General features: G+C 45.5%; 1 protein-coding gene across 5 annotated transcripts in view; it reads right to left on the reverse strand.

The window, feature by feature from the left end:
• Positions 1-20858, reverse strand: part of LOC122790431 (C-terminal-binding protein 2-like) — a 1897537-nt gene that overhangs the window by 1514865 nt on the left and 361814 nt on the right. The window lies entirely within an intron of this gene.

A 20858-nucleotide genomic window follows, 5' to 3' on the forward strand; every position in this document is an offset into this window, starting at 1 on the left:
TCAGGGGATGAGAACCCCTGATCAGAGTGATTAGGTCTTCGGCCATTTTAATCATTTGTTTCTTAGGCATGGAGGCCTGTCCTGGAGAATGCTGTACTTGTTTCTTAGTTTTTAAAGGAGGCTTTGACTTAGAAGAGGGTTTAATGCTTAGCTGAGTAGGTCTGAAAACACCCTCTGAAGCTGCGGGTAAGCTCAGGTACTCCGGATCCCTCTGCAGGATCGGTTTCAGTCGGTTGAAAAGCTAGTGCGTCCGAAGGCCCAGCCATCTCCACGTGGGGGTTGGGGGCGGCCCGTGGTTCTGCAGAAGCGGTAGTCAGGGGCTGTGAAGGCGCCTCACTGAAAACCGGAGAACCAGTGACTGGCCTAGAAGAGGCTTCGTCAGTTTTGGGCCTCTGATACCTGTCCTTGCCTTTGCGCTTTTTATGAATACCGGTAGTCAGAAGTTCCGACGGCATGGTATAATTAAATTTTCTGCCAAAGTAATGTCGGGTAAAATCAAACCGGCGTTTAATAGTGCGCTTATTAAACCTAGCACAAAACAGACAACCAGAAATGTCGTGGTCTGGGCCTAGGCATGGAATACAATAAGAATGGAAATCCTTATGAGGGTATTTGCTTCCCACAAGAAATACAGTTATTAAGTTTTACTGACATCGGTCTGAGGCAAGAAAAACAGTTTCCCCAACGGGGTACTTAGCTTTGTAGAAGACTTCGGTTCTGGATTCGGAATGAAAATCTCAGGAGTAGGCCGACCGGCACTTGCGAACTGCTTTTGCTTTGGGCACCGCGCGGCAAGAAAGACTAAAGAAAATGTTGTCTGCTGCATCTTGTATACCCCTGTCGCACTAACGTCAGGGAGAAGGCGACAGCATCCGATGCCGGACCAACACTTTGGAACTCAGGCCGGCTGGGGAACCGCCTGACGGCAGGATAACCCAAGTGTAATGACTGCAGCAGTGTTACACGATGAACATCAGAGTCGTCTTTTACCAGACAAAGCAGTAGAGAAAACCAACAATCCCCCAGACAGAACATTCCTTTCAATAGCATTTGAGATACGTTCGCACATTATCTCCTGTAATACCCTGGGAATTAGGGTACCAGAAACTAAACAAAAGCAGACCTGCACAGGTATGGGGAAGGCATCTGTTGCACAGTACTCATGTTGGCATGTTGCTGCAATACCTGTTCTATTGTCGGTTTTCCAGAGGAACAGTGTATTTTTGGCACACCTCACTTGTAGACTACACCAAAGAACACATCCCCTGTTAAACACCCATTCACTGGGATTCAGCTGTGTTCTACACAACTAGTCTGACCATGCTTTCTCCACAGATGGAATGTACAGTGTTACAAGAATCATACCAGTCAACTGGGCTAGCTCCCATGCTTTTATCGTTAGTCCACACTGTAGGTAAGGGTCTCCGCTGGGTTTCTTGTACACCATGGTACTGTGATACTGTATGTTTGGATCTGCAACACTCGCTGCTGCCAGTCAGACTAGAAAACTTTGACAGTTAAGATGCATTTAATGCTGAGATGCTGTTTTCTGAATGTCTTGTACCAAATCCCCAACCTCCCAAAGCCAGGTCTGAGAGTTCCTGGGTTAAGTCTGCACAGATCCACACAAAAAGTTATCTCAGAGTCATAGATTAGTACTAGACTACCTGCCTTTGGGGGCCATTTTAAGCCAAGCCAATTACACCATGTGAGAATCAAACCCTGTACCTTGTGTCTGTAAGGTAAACACCTTAACCATTATGCCAATCTCCCACCCTTAACTTTCCTTATGCAGGTTTAACAGTAGAACTGGCACAATGAACGGGCATGCTGGCATTACCAGTGACTCAACATAATTCAGGATCAGTATTCTGAGGAGATCTCTAGCAGGGTCTGATATAACTTGGCTACCTTTATGAAATACTGTGTCAAACAGGATGTTGCCCTTTCGGAGGAATACATTTTGCTTCTTTGTACATAGTAGTGGCTAGAAATAGAGCTTGTCTTGTGAATGAAATGTGGAACATTAGAAGACTTGGAAAGATTCCGACAAACTAAAAATAGCTGACTGCGATTTGTAGAGCATTCTGGATCTCTAAGTAGTGTACCATGGATGCAGCAGTCATCCAGAAACTGCTAAATCTGAAATGCCCTTGGCTCAGCAAAATAACTACAAGATCCAGGCACTTTGTAAACACAATAGGTGCAGCCGACAAAACAAAGATCAAGGAGATTAACTAGTGATGGGAACCTCCCCCTTCAAAATCGGAGAAAATGACTGTCCACCTTGGCTAAATGGATGTACAAAGAAGGCATCATTTAGATCCAAGGTCATATCTGTGGAAGAGGCATGGGTGGAAGACTCTACAATGACAGCATTCTTAATTATAGGTCTCAGAAGGACTTGAAAGATTGAAAAAGTCTCTCCCAAGTTCTCCCCCCCCACCCTTGGGACTACAATAAACCCAGTTCAAGATTCTTCTCTGAAAAGCTTTCTCTAATGCTTCTTGGGGAAATTTTTTTTTTTTTTTTTTTTTTTTTTTTTTTTTTTTTTTTTTAATCTGAGAAGGTATAAGATGTTGTTAGTCTTTGGGCACAAGTAAGATGCCTAGAATTTTTTTTTTTGTTTTTTTTTTTGTTAATGGAAATTATGGTCTGTAACACTGCTTTACTAGCTGCAGGAGCAAAGTACAGTTTTGTACCTACCATAAATGTAGATGTCCGAGAGGAATGCATCTGCAGTCTTTACAAATGGGTTGTCCTATCGTCAGGCAGCCCTTCGGTCGGCCGGATTCCAAAGTCTAGGTCTGGCTTCGGCTGGTGTCGCACTTCACCTGACGTCATTGCGGCAGTTATTCGGGTATAAAGGCATCAGCCGACGCCATTTTCCTCAGTGTTTCTTGCCCCAGATGCCAGGTGCCCTCTTGGATGGCTAAATTTGGATAAATGCCAAAGTTTCCAAATAGTAGAGAGCAAACACATAAAATAAGCATGTATGTACATATATACAAACAAATACACCATAATAGATCCCCCCCAAGCTAGCTGAAGATTGGCAAATACCCTAGGAGTACCTCAGAGGGGAAGGAGGGTGGGTATTCCTGACTGCAGATGCATTCCTCTCGGACATCTACATTTATGGTAGGTACAAAACTGTACTATGTCCTTCAAGGATGCATTTGCAGTCTTTACAAATGGGTAGAATACCACAGCTAAACTAGGGGAGGAGGAAATGAGAAGAGATTATGGTGTAGTTAGGATCCCTTGCAAAACAGCAGTGGCAAAACCAGCACGGGATCTAGAGTACAGAGGTAAGTTATAATGCTTGGCAAATGTATGCACGGAGGTCCAAGTTGCAGCCTCTATAATGTCCTTGGTAGCCACTCCTCGTAAGAAAGCTGTGGTAGTGGCTGTAGCCCTTGTGGAGTGAGGCCTGATGTTCTCTGGAGTTTTCTTTCCATGGTAGGAGTAACAAAATCTAATGCAGTTTCCTATCCATTTGGAGATTGTCTGTTTAGAAATTGGTTTTCCTTCCTTTCCTGCTGCATATGCTACCAGAAGCTGGTCAGTTTTTCTATTGTTTTTTGTCCTGTCCAGGTAGTAGCGTAATTGTCTGTGTACATCCAAGGTGCGTAGAGCCTTTCTCCCCTGTTCTGTGGGTTGGGGAAGAATGTAGGAAGGTGGATAGCCTGATTTAAAGATACTCTGGATACCACCTTAGGCATAAATGTAGGATTTGTTCTCATGGACACTCTATCTTGATGGAAGATTAGGAAGGGTTGCACTGCCATTAATGCCTGTAGTTCAGAGACCCTTCTTGCTGAAGTTATTGCCAGCAGGAAAGCAGTCTTCCAGGATAAGTATTGTAATTCTGCTGTTGCTGCTGGTTCGAAAGGAGGAAGAGTCAGTTTTTCTAGCACAAAGTTCAAGTCCCATGCTGGCAATGGAGGTTTCCTGGGAGGTTTTACATTTTAATTCCTCTCAGAAACTGTCTGAGCAGAGGATGCGAGAAGACAGGAGGATCCAAGCTGTACTCTGCTGAAATAGCTGATGCATGTATCTTGATGGAGGAATAGGACAGGCCTGTATGGAAGAGCTCCAAGTACTCCAGGATGTTGGCTATGTTCACCAGTGTCACATCTTGCCCCTTTGCAGTACTCCAGATGAGATATCTTTTCCATTTTGCTGCATAATTCTTTCTTGTTGAAGGTCTACGAGCCTCCAGGATTATGTCTTTAACCCTTTGGGATAAATTTGGGTTAATTGCTGTTATGTAATGTTCCAGGCAGTTAGCTGCAGAGTTTTTAGGTTTGGATGCAGAATGTTGTAGTTGTTCTGTGTCAGCAGTAATGGGATCAGGGGCAGTGTCCATATTTGTTCCCGGGACATGCTCCTCAGCAGTGGATACCAATGTTGTCTTGGCCAGTCTGGGGCTATCAGAATGATCCTCGGACGTTCCTCTTTGATCTTGAGAAGCACCTTGTGCATCAAAGGTAGTGGTGGGAATGCGTATGCTGTCAGGCTTTTCCAACTGAAGGATAGGGAGTCCACCTACCAAGCAAGTGGGTGGTAAGTCCTTGTGCAGAATTTCTTCAACTGGTGATTGAAAGGGGATGCAAACAAGTCTATTTGTGGTAATCCCCATTCTCTTGTGATGGTTTTGAAGATTTCCAGATGCCGCATCCATTTGTGGGCATCTGTTGTAGTTCTGCTTAATATGTCTGCTAGAATGTTTTCCTTCCCTGGTACATAAATTGCCTGTAACTGAATGTTGTAGCTCAGAGCCACATCCCATAGGTCCAGTGCCAACCGGCATAGAGGGTATGAGTGTGTGCCTCCCTGTTTGTTGATGTACCACATAACTGTGGTGTTGTCTGTCCTTATCATCAACTGGCCTTCTTGGAGAAAAGGTCTGAATGCCTGGATTGCCAATTTTACTGCCATCATTTCTTTTAGATTTATGTGCAGATGCAGCTGGTCTTGAGTCCATAGGCCTTGAAAGCACTTGCCCATCATGTGTGCCCCCCAACCGATGTCCGAGGCATCTGTCGTGATGGTTTGTCTTGGTTGACTTTTGCAGAAGGGCAGTCCTGTGTTTGATTGACAGGCCTGAGCCCACCATAAGAACTCTTGCTTCAGGCATGGGATCATTGGAATTTTGGTTTCTAGGCTGTGCTTGTGCTGAGACCACAAATTCTTTAGGTACCACTGTAGCTTTCTCATATGTAGCCTGGCATGAGGTACCAGTATTATGCAGGATGCCATGAAGCCTAGAGCTTGTAGCACTTTTCTTGAAGTTAGATGCCTCTGCTTTGTTAATGCCAAGAAGTAGAGAGGAAGTTGCTCTTTCTTTTCTGCAGTTAGAAATGCCATTTGTTTTGATGTGTCCAGTTCTGCACCCAGAAAGGTTATTCTTTGGGATGGAATCAGCCTTGACTTTTTTGTATTGACTGTATATCCCAGGGCTTGCAGCAGGTAGATGACTCTTTGTAAGTCTTCTGTGAGTTTGTTTTTGTTGTCCGCTTGTATCAGGCAGTCGTCCAGGTAGGGATAGATTTGAATTCCCTGAAGTCTGCAATGAGCGATTACTGATGCCAGGCATTTCGTGAACACTCTGGGTGCAGTAGATAAGCCAAAGGGCAATGCTGAGAATTGATAATGCTCTGATCCTGCAAGAAATCTGAGGTATCTTCTGAAAATTGGTCTTATGGGGACGTGCAGGTATGCCTCCTTGAGATCTAGAGTTACCAGCCAAGACTCCTTGCCCAGCATGGGAAGAAGCTGCTGTAGGGTCAGCATTTTGAATTTTGGGACAATGAGGAATGTGTTTAAAGCGGACAGGTCTAGAATAGGTCTCCATTTGTTTTCTTTTCTTGGTAACAGGAAGAGCCTGGAGTAAAATCCCTTCCCTTGCTCCATAAATGGTACCTTTTCCACAGCTCTCATTCTTAATAATTGAGATATTTGGTTTAGAGCTTCTGCCCTTTGAGAAGGTGGTAGGTTTGGCATTCCTCTCTTTCCTGGTAGTGTATGGAAATGGAACCTGTAACCTTTGTCTATAGTCTGCAAAATCCATTTTTCTCTTGTAATGCAGTGCCAGTTTCTTGAAAATAATGTTAGCTTTCCGCCTAAGGGTGCTTCTAGTTGTTCCCTGGTAGGCGGTGCCACCAAGTCACTGTGATTGAGTTGTTGTAGTGGTGGTGGCTGTATCCGTGCCTTGTTGGTTGTTACCCTGCCACTGGCGACCCCTGTAGGCACCCCTGGATTGGTTTCTGCCTCTAGAGCGCCTATTCCTGCCTCTTTGTGCCTTAGAGGAGTCCGGAAAGGACCAATTCTTGGAGGGCCAGTTCCTGCTAAACCTTGGAGGTTGAACTTGTAAGAAATCTTTCACGGTTTGCACAGATTTTGCTTTCTCTTCCATCTTTTTTAGTACCTGCTGTGCGGGGGCACCAAATAAATTGACCTTGTCCATAGGTGCATCCAAAAGCTTAGATTTTACATGGTCTGGTAATGCCTGTTCTTTCAACCATGCATGCCTCCTGATAACTGTGCCAGTCATGGCTGATCTAAAGGAAGCCTCCAGTGCATCATAGCCACATTTTAAAGAATGGTTACTAACCTGCTGTATGTTATGTAACATTTCTTGAACATACTTTTTATCTATAGATTCTTCTGAGGACAGCTTTTTAGTCAACTGGTCAAGCATAAACTCTTGATATTGAATCATATGAAATTGGCAGTTCAAAGCTCTAGCTGACAAAGTAGCAGAGGTGTAAACTTTTTTACCCCATCTCTCTAAGGACCTGGATTCCCTTTCAGAGGGGAGGGGGTTTTTAGAAGAAGTAGCTGCTACAGCTTTAGGGCCCAGGGAGATAGTATCTGGATCTGCAAAAGGAGCCTTATATAAGTGGTGATGAGTGTCCGGGACCCTGTAGTACCTATCGGGCTTAGCAGGAGCCGGAGGTAAAGTATCAGGAGCAGTGCAAGCATCATTAAATGCATCATCAACAACAGATAGAACTGGAGGTATAGCTAAAGGCCTATGCTGTGGCAAGTGTAGAAAGGTCCTAAGCCTTTTTCTAGAGTCTGAGAAATCTTGGCCTTGCCACTGGAATTGCTCCCTCATAGCATGCAAGGTTTCCCCAAAGGAAAATTCCTCAGGAGGAGAGGCTGAAGGGATGGACTCCTCAGCATCAGAGTCTTCGTAAGGAGAATAAGAAGCCTCAGGAGTGTCTGTATGATCTGAGTCATCAGAGGAATCATCTGTGGCTGCTGGCTCAGGGGGCTCTGCTCTAGGCCTCTTTTCTGGAGGAGGGAGAGAGGCCCTGTCTGGATGAGGCTGGGCTCCACGAATTAAAGAGATGAGATCCTCTGCCAAAGAAAGCATATGGGAGCTGGTGCTGGGCCTGTGAGAGGGGGGCTTGCCAGGCACAGGTTTTGATGCTTTGGCTGCTTTAGCCCTGGCAAAGGCCTTAATAGACATAGCTGGAGGAGGCCTAGCCGCTCCACGTGCAGGGGTAGAAATATCTAGGGGAATGGTGTCTGATAAATCCTGTGAAATCGCAACAGAAGGTTGGATTTCAGCCGCTTCTACCAGGTTAGAAGAGGCCTCGGTAGAAGGCAAGTTATCGGCTGAAGAAAGAACCGCTTGCTCGGTTTCGGCCGAAACCGAGACACTCGTGGTTTGCTAAACCGCGGTTTCGGCCGAAACCGCGGACCGCGTGTCGGTCCTTTTCTTTCGCTTTTTGGTTATTTATGGTCGGAGGATCCGACGGCATAATGTAGGCAAAATCGAGCCGAAAATCTGTTCAGCAAAGTCCGGCGGCGTCTAAGCGTCCGTCGGTTAAAAAGAAGCACAGGCTAGACAAGCTGCTACGCCGTGGTCTGGGCCTAAACAATGAATGCAATAGAGTGGAAATCTTTATGAGGTATTTGTTTCCCACAAGATAAACAGTTATTAACTTTCTCTGACATCGGCTGAGGCAAGAAAGAGTCCCCAACGGGGTACTTAGCTTTATAGAAGTCTTCGAAGTAGTATTCGGTAGTAGTAATCTCTGGATCTGACCGACTGGCACTTGCGAACAGCTTCTGCTTCGGGCGCCACGCGGCAAGAAAGACTGAGGAAAATGGTGTCGGCTGATGCCTTTATACCCGAATAACTGCCGCAATGACGTCGGGTGAAGTGCGACACCAGCCGAAGCCAGACCCAGACTTTGGAATCCGGCCGACCGAAGGGCTGCCTGACGACAGGACAACCCATTTGTAAAGACTGCAGATGCATCCTTGAAGGACATCCTGCCCTGTGTGACAAGCTCTCACTACTTAACTAAGAAAGCTAACCTGTCTCCTATGCTTGAGAGATGGAAAAGTGGGAAGATGGCAGTTAGAAAAATGGGTTGGGGTGGAGTTTTAGGAATAGGAAAAACTCTGTGCAGTCATAGCTGCTCCCTCTGTTCGGTAAACTTTGTTCAATCACAGCTACTCCTTTTGACTTTCATGGTCATAAAGTCCTTCAGCATTTGCCCTCTAATCAGAATACCACTTTTATGAAGTGTTATTTCCTTCACTTTTAGGGTTTTACCTTCGCCTGTTTAGGGTAAAATGGCCAACATTTACTTGGATACTTAACTATATTGCAGCTAATGGATCAAAGATCTTTTTAACAGACTGCCCTTTTCCTCCAGTTTCTTAAACCCCTCTGTTGAGGGTTCAAAAAAAAGCTGGTTATTCAGCTGGATATAAAGGAGCTTTCCTTTCACATGCTCTAGTAGAGTTAGTCACTTCTATCACCAGACACAGCAGCTGCTGTGCATCAAGCATCAACTGCATCAGACAGTTAACGGGACTTCCCGTCAATCTCAGCATAGTCTAGACATTTCTCTTTAAAGGCTCTTGTCTTCACTCCCTTCTGTCTTTTAGCTCAACAAAGAAGGTACTGTTGGGACTTTAACACGTGATGCTCTCAACTGATGGCCCCAACAGCCAGGGCAGTTGAGCTGTACATAGATTCATAGGGGTTTACTAGGCTAACACAAAGGACTTTTTAAACCTAGCCAATCATCCTAAATCTCGGACAAGTTCTGATACCCTTGATAAGTGTAAGAAAAGGTTTGAAAGATGAAACGGTTACAAGCAGGGGCCTGGGAGATTAACCATTTACAGGTAGTCTGTGTCCACTAGACACATAGGTGCCAAGCCAGAGATAAATTTAGTGTTCCTCTTCCAATTGTCCATGTTTCACTTGGCCTGGGACAGGGAGAAGCAATCTCTGGGATACTTAACTGTCTCTCCAGCAGGTCCTACTAATATCACAGGCAAGGTTCAAGTCTTCTGAATGGGTCTTTCTGGTGCTTCGTTTTGCAGATATGCAGGTCATCCATCAGTGTGGGGTCTAACAATGCACTACACCAGGCATAAATCTCCCCTCAACAGCCTATAGGAGATGGAATAAAGGGATGGGGCCTTGAGGCAATCTGCAAAGGACATTACTCGTGTCCTCTATTCTTTCACTGACCAACCTCTGTGGACGTTCCATTTGTTAGATATGCCTGGTTGAGTACATACCTAAGGGGGCATTGTATTCGACAGGTCTGATGAATGCCTAATACAGTGGAACAATGACTTCCTTGAACCTAGATGCCTTAACTTTGTTCTAAGTTGCGCAACGTAGACTGATTTCTTCAGTACTGTTAACATGAGATGGTCTAAGCCTAGATTACTATCTGTGTGTGTCCCTAAGTACCCAACTACTGGGTCAAATCTAAGGGGTGTGTTGTCAATATGATAGTTACCAGGGGTGGATGACTTCCCGAAGGTCAGTGTGATGCATTTCTTGGCATTTAGTTTTAGTCTATGGCTCTGCTGGAGAACATGTGTCACTGAGATTCAAAGTCAGCTCCTACTTTGCAATCATCTGCAAACTTAGCCAGAGACCACGGACATCGGCCTTGACTTCAGAGAAGTAAATGCCAAAAAACAGAGGTCCAAGGACCAATCCCTGAGGGACTCTACTTGTGACTGGCTTCTTTCTAGAGGTGGACTTCCTAGGTCCTATCTGCAAGCCAGTCAGCTAGCCACCAGATAAACTGGTTTGTACATAACTTCGTGAATTTGTCAACAATGCCCAAATAGGGTATTGCATCAAATAACTTGGCCAGACCAAGATAGGCAGTGTGAATCATTTTGCCCTCATCCATTGCTTTGGTGACCTTCTCAAAAAAGGCCACCAATTTGACTAGGCATGATCTGCCCTTGATGAAAACAAACTGGGATAGGTCCAGTGTCTGGATGTTTACTATATTAGCAGTCCCCAACCACCGGTACCGGGCCTTGGACCATTTGGTACCAGGTGGCACAAAAAACTTTTAGACAGGGTGTAAAACAAAAAAGCAAGTGCGTCTGTGTCTCTGTCTGCATGTGTGAGTGAGTGTGTGTATGAAAGCAGAGGAGACTGTATGAGAGAGAGCGATCTTGTGTGAGTGAATGCATGCATGAAAGCAGAATCTGGGTGTCCATAAAACAGAAGAGACTTTGTGCGTATGAGAGAAAATGGACAGGGAGATCGAGTCATTACCTTACACACTCCAAGCAGTGCTTTTGCTGTTTAGCGAGTGGAAAATAAAAATAAATGAAACAAGAAAAAAGTGCACGTCTGTGTTTGGGCGAGTGAGCGAGGGAAGAGTGAGCGAGGGAAGAGTGAGCGAGGGAAGAGTGAGCGAGGGAAGAGTGAGCGAGGGAAGAGTGAGCGAGGGAAGAGTGAGCGAGGGAAGAGTGGCGAGGGAAGAGTGAGCGAGGAAGAGTGAGCGAGGGAAGAGTGAGCGAGGGAAGAGTGAGCGAGGGAAGAGTGAGCGAGGGAAGAGTGAGCGAGGGAAGAGTGAGCGAGGGAAGAGTGAGCGAGGGAAGAGTGAGCGAGGGAAGAGTGAGCGAGGAAGAGTGAGCGAGGGAAGAGTGAGCGAGGGAAGAGTGAGCGAGGGAAGAGTGAGCGAGGGAAGAGTGAGCGAGGGAAGAGTGAGCGAGGGAAGAGTGAGCGAGGGAAGAGTGATCCCTGGCAGCGGCAACAGCAGCATGAATTAAGAGGTTTGAATACCTTGCATAATAAATCTGGACAGCGACACAAATAGGGACAGATTTTTAATATTGCTCTTATAAACTTAGAAAATACCTGTAATGTTTGTGTCTTTCGGCTTTTCCCGGTTAGGGGTCGCCACAGTGGAACTCCGGTCTGCTAATTATTGGCAGTAGAGTTTTACGTGTTGGCTTGCCAGGCCTAACGCACAACCTTAAGTTCCTAGAATAAGAACTGAAAAATCCTGCTTCCCTTTCCAACATCCTTTGTGAAAAAGAAGTTATGTACTTAACATAACGTTCCATGTGAGTTTTTCATCTCGCCTTTATTCTTGCTGCTAGGTTCGGAGCAGATTGCTCGGCTCCAAGTCGGCCTACTGCAAAGATCGAGGTCTTCAAATAGCTCAAGTCCCAAGTCCCTTATCTCATGATGCACTTCGAGTTACCTCAGATCTTGTTTGCTGCATATGACCATAACATATGTCATTCAATCACTCCCAAAGAGAAGGAATAGAAGGGGTTGAGCAACCAGGATGGATCCAGTATCTCGGTCTTCTAAAAGCCCAGGAGTGGGTAGGAGACACTGACATAAGAATGAAGGCGAGATGAACAACTCACATGGAATGTTATGGCAAGTACATAACTTCTTTATGTGAAGTTGTTCTATCTCACCATTCATTATTACTGATGGGTTAACATCCCAAGCACCATCGAGAGGTTCACAGGAGTACATTATTCAGGACAGTGTAACCAAAGGAGGCCTGTCAACTTTGTAATGAGTGATAAAGGTATAAGGTTTTGACCAAGTGGCTGCTGCACAAATGTTATCAATAGGAAGTCTGGCAGAAAATGCAGATGATGTAGAAACTGTTATGGATGAGTGAGCTTTAATTTTATGCTCTAAGGGCGTATTGGCAGCTGAATAAGCAAAGGTGATACAATCAGATAACCATTTAGACAGAGTTGTTTTAGCCACTGGCATACCGTTCCTGGAGTCTGAAAAAGAATCAAAAAGCTGATCCGATTTCCTGAAATCCTTAGTTCTATCCAAATAGAATCTGAGCTGTCTGTGAACATCAAGTTTGTGCAGCATGTATTCTAGATTTTGGATTGATTGGGGAAGAAAACTGGCAAATCAATAATTTGGTTAAGATTGGTTTCAGTACAAACCTTAGGCAAAAAAGAGGGGTTTGTTCAAAGTTAGACTGTCAGCATGGAATATCAAGTAAGGAGGTTTAACGGACAAGGCTTGAAGCTCTGACACTGCGGGCAGAAGTAATAGCCACTAAAAAGATAGCTTTCCATGGCAAACATTTGATGTCACATGAGGAAGCTGGTTCAAATGGAGGAATAATAATGCAGGAAAGCTTAAAATTTAGATTCCATGGAGAATAGGGAGATTTCAAAGGTGGTCTGATATGAAAGGCCCCTTTGAGAAAAGCTTTGGACAATTTGTGTGACATAATATTTAATCCTTCAAATCCAAGATGAAAGTTAGAAAAGGCAGCAAGTTGAACATGGACTGCTGCAGCTGCAGCTCCTTTATTGAAGATCATGGTCAAGAATTCTAGTATAGAGGCCATAGGGGCTTGGTAAGGATCGATGTTGTTTTTAGAGGCCCATATAGCAAATTTTTTCCATTTGCTAAGGTATAACTTCCTCAGAGGATTTATGAAAGGATAAGAGAATTTGCTTTGTCTCATTGGAAAGGTTATAGTACCTGGCTATGATGGGAAATGGAGCAGCCAAGCTGTCAGCTTCAGGGAGTGCAGAGAGGGATGAAGTTCCCCCGACAAGTTTGTCAGAAGGTCCAGAAACCAGCAGTCTTTCAAAGGAAGGGGGAACCAAATCTGATGAGGTCAATGAGGAGCTATAATTTGCTTTCTGTAGAACCTTGAGTATCAACGGGATTGGTGGAAAAGCACAGAGGAGACCCGTAGGCCAATCGTTAACGAGAGCGTCCCTTGGGGCTTCTCCCGGAGGAGGAATCTGGGCAAACTAGCCTCTGCATTTCATGTTCATGTAACTGGCAAAAAGTCGCAGCAAGGCTGGCCCCACCTGTGGAATATCCTGTCCGCTATTTTTTTCTTGAGGGACCACTCGTGGGACAACAAAATTGCTCTGCTCAGCTTAGTCTGCTATCACACTGGATTTCCCCTGCATGTGTGTTGCTAACAGAAAGCACTGGGTGGAAATCGTCCACTACCATACTCTTAGGGCCTTGCGACAAAGGGGGTTGATCTGGTTCCTCCTTGTTTGTACCACACCACTGACATGTTGCCTGCCTGAATCGCAATCGTACCAGAGGAAGAGTCCTGGAAGTACTGCAATGCCAAAAGTACGGCTCTCATCTCTTAAGACATGGATATGCAGATGTGTCTCTTGATCGGTCCATTTGCCTTGGGCTGTTCTTCCCTGAAAATGACCCCCACCCTATGAGGGAAACATCCATGGTCACTGTGGCCGCTGGAGGAAGTAAAACAAAGGGACATCCTATCGTGACATGAAGTGAGGTCAACCACCACTGAAGATCCTTTTTGCAGAAGTCTGTGATCATTATCAGGTGAGACTTGGTAAGATCATTATCAGGTGAGACTTGGTAAGATCACTGAGTTAACAGCCATGGCAGCATCCGCATCTGCATACGACCCAGCGGTATGGCTATAATTGCTGCTGCCATCATACCAATCTTATAACTTCTGAAGCTGGAGCCTTGTCTTTGGATATCAGAATGCAGATCTGCTGGCGGAGTAGTAAGACTCTTTCTACAGGAAGTCTTACCGTGGTGGTGGTGTTCAGTTCTGCTCGGATAAAGATGATAGGCTGCGATGGCGACACGGCAGATTTTTCTGAGTTTATTGTAATGCCCAGCTGGCTGCAGAGCAACAGAGTGGATTCCCTGGCTTGAATGAGTTGATGCCTGCTGCTGGCGATGAGGAACCAATAGTCTAGGTACGGAAACGCCTGGAATCCTAAATGTCTCGGGTGAGCCATGACCACTGCCATGCATTTGGTGAACACTCTGGGGGCTGTATTGAGACCAAAGGGCAGGGCTCGAAACTGGTAATGATTGGCTCCCTGCTGGAAGCAGAGATGATCCCTGGATGGCCTGGCCATTTCTATGTGGTAGTACGCATCCTGGAGATATAATCTAGCACAACCAACTGTCTTTCCCTAAGAAGAGAACTATTGACTGAAGTGTGGCCATCCAAAACTTTGTTTACAGATTTGTTTAGCTTGCTGAGGTCCAATATAGGTCACCAGTCTCCTGTCTTTTTTGGAAATAAAAAGAATCTCGAGTAAGTTCTGGATCCTGCCTGATCTGCTGGGACTGGCTGGATGACTCTCTTAGCAATGTTTGGACCTCTACTGTTGCTTGTTCCCTGTAAGTGGGTGGAACGTCTGGGATTTTTCTTGTCGGTGGAGGGGATGCAGCAAATGGAATGAAGTATCCTCTAGAAATGATACTTTGTACCCAGTTGACTATTGTTATTTTGAGCCAGTCATCTGGGTATAAAGATAAGCGCCCTTGACTGCCTCCACAGCAGGACAGTCGGTCCTCCTTTAAGTAGCACTGGTAGAGCTTCCCAAAGACATGATCTCTGTCGCCCTAGTTTTGTGGGTCCCCCCTGCCGCGAGGGCGGCATCTTCCATTATTGCCCCCTCCTCTGCCCCTGGAGGGGGGGTGCACCATGTGTGTCCTAAAAGGCTCCTTGGGCTTTTCGGAACTACATTTTCCCTCCCCTTTGACCCTTGGGATAGGGTCTGGTAAGGGTGGAAAAATGGACTCAAACTGCAGACAGTCGCTTTCCTGCTCACACCTGGTCAGAGTTTTCTTAACTTTGGGCCTAAAAAGGGACGAGCCATCAAAAGGGGTAATCAGAAAGTATGACTTGAAGGGCTCCGCAAAGGAACACAAGCGCATCCAGGAGTGCCCCTTAAGAGCAACTCCTGTACCCGCTGCCCTGCTCGTTCCATCAGCTGCATATGTAATGAGGCGCATGGGCAAGTTAACAATGGAGTTGAGGGTAGTAAGCTGGGAGGCAACTTTGTCTATAGCTCCTGCAGCTACTGTACCATGAAGAGGATCTCCCAGCTCTTTAAGGAGATCTCTTTGCAGTCTCGTGAAATGGGTTAAGTAGTTAAGCGAACTGAGTGCAAAAGTCGCTTAACTAAACATGCGGTTCGCATATCTAGCCATAATCCTAGAGTCTGTTAGGACGACGGATAGAAGAGAAAGTTTCTGATATTTCATGGCATCAACTGGCACACCTTTGGTCAAGGCGGCTTTATCCTGGGGGGGGGATATGAACTTATTAGGCCTCCTAGGGACAGGTTCCATGGTGTCCGGAGATTCCCATGCATTTTCTGAGACCAGCTGCATAAGCTCATCAAAGGGAGGAGACACCCAAGAGGTGGAGGGCTGAGACCTGAAAGCCTTCAGGAGAACCAACTTGTCTTCAGTAGGATTTGTGGACTGCAAGTCACCTCTCTGCCTAAGGATTTCAAGCATCTCTGCAAAATAGATATCCTCAGAGGGAGATCATGGTGACCCTCATGATTTATCCAAGTCCGTATCAGATGTTAAGGACTCCTGAAGGGAGTTTACATGTTTCCTCTTACAAAGTCTCTTCCTGGGAACCTCATCAGTGGGAGCTTCTGGTGAGGTCTTGGAAGAGCATGGGCCATCCAATGGGGCTTCCTCAGGCTCTGGGTCTCTATGCTTGGCCAGTATCTGTGAGGCAGAAGCAGACAGGCACATTAGGAGGGGAAGAAGCCGGACCAGAGATCGAGGAAGTCTTGAGACATAGCTCTCCTCATGGCATTGAAGGCACCCCGCTTCAATGCAAAGGGACCGACGGATCAGAGGAAACGGTCGATACCCCCAACACCGGGACAGTGGGCCCAGAGACCGAGGTAGGAGCAGAGCTCATCCGAGCCTAAGCCCCGAGAGGCAGACTATCCTCTCAGACCAGACCAGAGTGTGTCGACTCCTGCAGTCTTCAATCAGCACCAAGGACGTCAGAGTGAACGGGGCCGAAGACACTGGAGCAGGCGTAGTCTCCGAAGGCTCCACAATCAACAAGTCAGACTCCTCCAGCTCCGAAGGACCAATCTGGCTCGGAGGAGGAATAGCTGTAGCTGGCATAATGGTCTTCGGCTCCGAAGCCACTTGGGTTGGAGCCGATAAAACTTTTGCAAAGCCGAGTGCCTGTAACAGCTTCTGCACCACATGATCCATATCCAGATCAGAAAGGCTAATAGAGGACTGAAGGTGGTACCAATTGTAGTAAAGATGACTTGGGTATTTCGGATACCGGTTCCAGGACTGGGGACTGGCTCCAGAACGATAAGACTGTGAAGTCTGTGGAGCCAAAGTCGAAGATTTCCAAAAAATTTTTTTTATCTCAAAAGTCTTGGAAGACTGAGGACTTACTGGATCCATTTTGGTCACTCAAAGCTTCTTGGAAAGAGGGTTTCAACAAGCCTTTGTCTATCAATTTCCTCTTTCTCACTTGGGGGACTCTGGAGGAGAAAGAATGGCATATGGAGCAGCTATCCTGTAAATGCAAAGCTCCTAAACTGTATACACAATTGACATGACTGCCAGTGACAGAAAATTTTTGGTCAAATTTGGGGCACATTTTAAAGCCAGACTTGGGATGTTTATCTTGGTCGTCATACTGCACCAAAGACAAAACTATTACAGTCAAGCTACAGACAGATTACTGTCAAGCAAAGACTAAGAAAAATTTAACAGTAACCAACAGTCTATTTTAGCCTTTTGGAAAAAATTTAGGCTGAAGGCACGCGCGCACACACACACACACACACACGCGCACACACACACGCGCGCACACACACACACGCCTGCACACACACACACACACACACACGCGCACACACGCACACACACACACACGCACACACACACACACACGCACACACGCACACACACACGCACACACACACGCACACACACACGCACACACACACGCACGCACGCACGCGCACACACAAGCGCGCGCACACACAAGCATGCACAAGTAATTATCTAGACAGATAAATATTAACTGTGACAGAAAAAACTCAGTCTAAAGGCAGACAATATCAATGCTAAGCAGACTATACTAAAAAAGATAGCTGCAATTTGACAAGCACACCAACCCTATCTAAATACTAAACTAAGCACACACTAAATAAACCTCATCTAAATTGTGACAAAGGTCACTAAGAAAGCACACCAAGTATAACATAAAACGCACTTCAACTAGGCCTAGAAAAAAAGACCAACAAGATGTTAGAACACACACTAGGGAAAGGGAACTATACTATTACATTAAAAGAGCTTATAAAAGTACCTAAAACTACTAGCTATTCAAATTCTAAGAATATCAATAGAAATATTGTAAAATATTTGTAAAATAAAGGTTTTACTGGTCCGAGCTAGTGAGAACCTCCGATCTGTTGCAGCGGCAAACTAGATCTGAGATGACTAAGTGCATCAAGGGATAGGGACTTGGCCTCGGGCTATATGAAAACCTCGAGCTTTGTAGTAGGCAGACTCAAGAGCCGAGGGATCGGCTCCAAACCAATCAGTAAGAATGAACGGCAAGATAGAACAACTTCACATGCAATGTTTTCAGCAACAGCAGAGTAGACTGGACATAAACAAACTTTGGGTGTCAGTGTCTACGATCATCCCTACAAGGGAACGTCTCGTTGCAGGGAAACAAGCTCAGGGCTCCCACCGATTCTGCATTATGGTGAGTTGCATTTATTATGCACTTTATAATGCTTGACTTTTTATGTGCGAATGTGATGACTGGTCTGTGGAGAATTGTCTTACATGAAACCGGTCCTTGGTGCAAAAGAGGCTGGAGTCCACAGCACTATATCATTCCATGGCTTTGTATACAAGACAAGTGAGACTTACGGGTCTTTAGTTTCCAGGGTCTGTACATGGCCACCTTTGTGTAGAGGGACGGCCGTTGTGTTCTCCATTCACGGGGCAAGAAGTTTGTTTGGAGACTACAGTTAAATACAGATTCCAGACAGCTTGACTGGTCATGTTTTATGCTACTTAGCAAGCATCCTCGGATATTGTCTGGGCCCACTGATGCAGTTTTCTTTGCCTTAGAGACAGTATCAAGGACCTCTTCCCTAGTTACAGCAAAGGGAGTTACATTTGATGGCATTTCCTAGAGGAAAGTTGAGGGGGAGAGAGGGGTAAAGTTGGAGCTGAATTTGTCAGCCAGAAGGTTCTTCTAGCTCAGTATAGGTAACAACCATTTACCATCAGCTCTGCACACAATTGTGTATTGCCTTTGAAGCTATGGACATAACTAAAGTATGCCTTGTGGTTGTCCTTGGCCTGGGAGGCCACAATTACCTCAAATTTGGCTTTGGTATACTTAGTCCTCAGAGTTCTTTGCTTAGTTTGATGACAGTGCTTTTATCCTGCTGGGTGCTGCACCTCCTAATTTTCGCCCTGATTTTCTTCTTTCTGTTATATAGCTTATTGATTTTGTGATTCCACCAGGGTGACTTTTTTTTTTTTTTTTTGAGTTAGTTCAGCACTTCTTCCTGGTGGATACAGCTGCCTCTATGCAGCAATTAACATGCTTGTATATAGTGTTTCTGTAAGCAGTTCCACATAGGCAGTGGCTTTCTCAGAGTTTATGAGGGTTTGAAATTTTGCCACATTATCACTTAATAGCAGGAAGTTAGCCATAGAGTAGTTCCTGAATATTACAGGTTTAGCTGGGAGTCCAAGTTTCACATTTACTTCTTAGACCACCATTTGTTGGTCTGAACTTACCAGGGAAGACATTACACTAGGGGGTGTGCAACACTCTCCCATATTAGTGGGGACCAGGTTCAGTATGTTTGCACCCCTGGTTGGTGTACTGAATCTAGTCCAGGGAGTTTTTGTTTACAAATTTCAGAAATCTCTATGCCCGTATGTTTGGCGTTGTATAGAGAATTCCCAGTTAACAGTGGGGTAACTAAAGTTATCCATGAATACTGTATTGGGTTGGATGTTTAGTGTTTCCAGTACGTTTAAACACATGGTATTGGTTTCCAGGGTCATAGAGGTGACCTACAGCTTGCTAGGAAATGGTACTGGATTTTGCCTATGGTGATTTGAACATGAAGTAGCTCGAAGTACAGTTTTGTACCTACCATAAATGTAGATGTTAGAGTGCTAATACAGCTGCAGTCATAACAGATGGGTTTTCCTGCCATCAGGCGGGTCCTCGGTCGGCCGAATTCCCAAGTCTAGGTCCGGCGTCGGATGTCGTCGCTTCTTCCCTGACGTCAGTGCGACGGGTACAAGAACCAGCCGACGCCATTTTCTTCAGTTTTTCTTGCCCCAGATGTCAGGTGCCCCCAGAAGGAAAGCAATACATAAATTTATGTAATAATGCAATGCAATATAATCAAAAAAACAGTAGTTGCAAGCAAATACACCATAAAAGAATACCCCAATCAGGTTGTATGAGGAGGTGTTGGCCATTAGGCCTGTCCCAAAAGGGGAAGGAGGGAGGGAAACCTGGACTGCAGCTGTATTAGCACTCGAACATCTACATTTATGGTAGGTACAAAACTGTACTATGTTCATCGTGCATACAGCTGCAGTCACAACAGATGGGTTGAATCCCAAAGCTAAAAAAGGGGTGGTAGGAACTAAGTGGAACTAGGAGGGGCCAGGATGCCCTGCAAGACTGCAGTGGCAAAGCCCGCTCTAGATTTGGAGTATAATGGTAGGTGATGGTGCTTGGAGAAAGTATGTACAGAACTCCAAGTGGCTGCTTCCAAAATATCTTTGGTAGGAACCCCCCTGAGGAAAGCTGCAGAGGTAGCTGTGGCCCTTGTGGAGTGAGATCTGATGCCTGCAGGTACAGTTTTACCATGAAAAGAGTAACAAAAGCGTATGCAGTGGGATATCCATTTTGAGATTGTCTGTTTGGAAATAGGCTTCCCTTGAGCTCCTGCAGCATAGGACACAAAGAGTTGCTCTGATTTTCTGAAAGGCTTTGTTCTGTCCAAATAATAACGTAGCTGTCTGTGAATGTCCAAGGAATGTAGTAGTCTCTCCCCTTTGTTTTGAGGATTAGGGTAAAAGGTAGTTAAGTGGATAGCCTGATTCAAGGATACCCTGGATACTACCTTTGGCATAAAGGAAGGATTGGTTTGTAAGGAAACTCTGTCCTGATGGAAAATGATGAAAGGCTGCACAGCCATGAGGGCTTGTAGTTCCAAAACCCTGCGAGCTGAGGTGATAGCGAGAAGAAAGGCCATTTTCCAGGACAAATATTGCAGATCTGTTGAAGCAGCTGGCTCAAAAGGAGGCAAGGTCAGATTTTTTTGAATGAAATTGAGGTCCCAAGCAGGCACTGGTTGCTTCCTTGGGGGTTTTATATTCTTAGCCCCTCTAAGGAACTGTCTTAAGTGGGGGTGAGAGAATAAAGGAGGATCAGTGTTGTATTCTGCAGAAATGGCTGAGGCATGGATTTTGATGGAGGAGAATGAAAGTCCACTGCTTAGCATCTCAGCTAGGTACTGCAATATTTGAGGTAAATTCAGTATTCCAGGATTCTGACCCTTTTTCTGATTCCAGGCACAAAACCGTTTCCATTTGGTGGAGTAGGCTTCTCTAGTAGAAGGCCTTCTGGCCTCCAAAATGACATCCTGCACCTCCTTGGAGAGTAGGGTCTGTTGTGAATTTAAGGAATCTTCCATGCGGCTAAACTGAGTGTTTTCAGCTGACTGTGAAGAGTTTTGAAGTT

The sequence above is a fragment of the Protopterus annectens genome, chromosome 16.part0 (assembly GCF_019279795.1).
Source record: "Protopterus annectens isolate FY-2018-M chromosome 16.part0, PAN1.0, whole genome shotgun sequence".
Classification (NCBI taxonomy): domain Eukaryota; kingdom Metazoa; phylum Chordata; order Ceratodontiformes; family Protopteridae; genus Protopterus; species Protopterus annectens.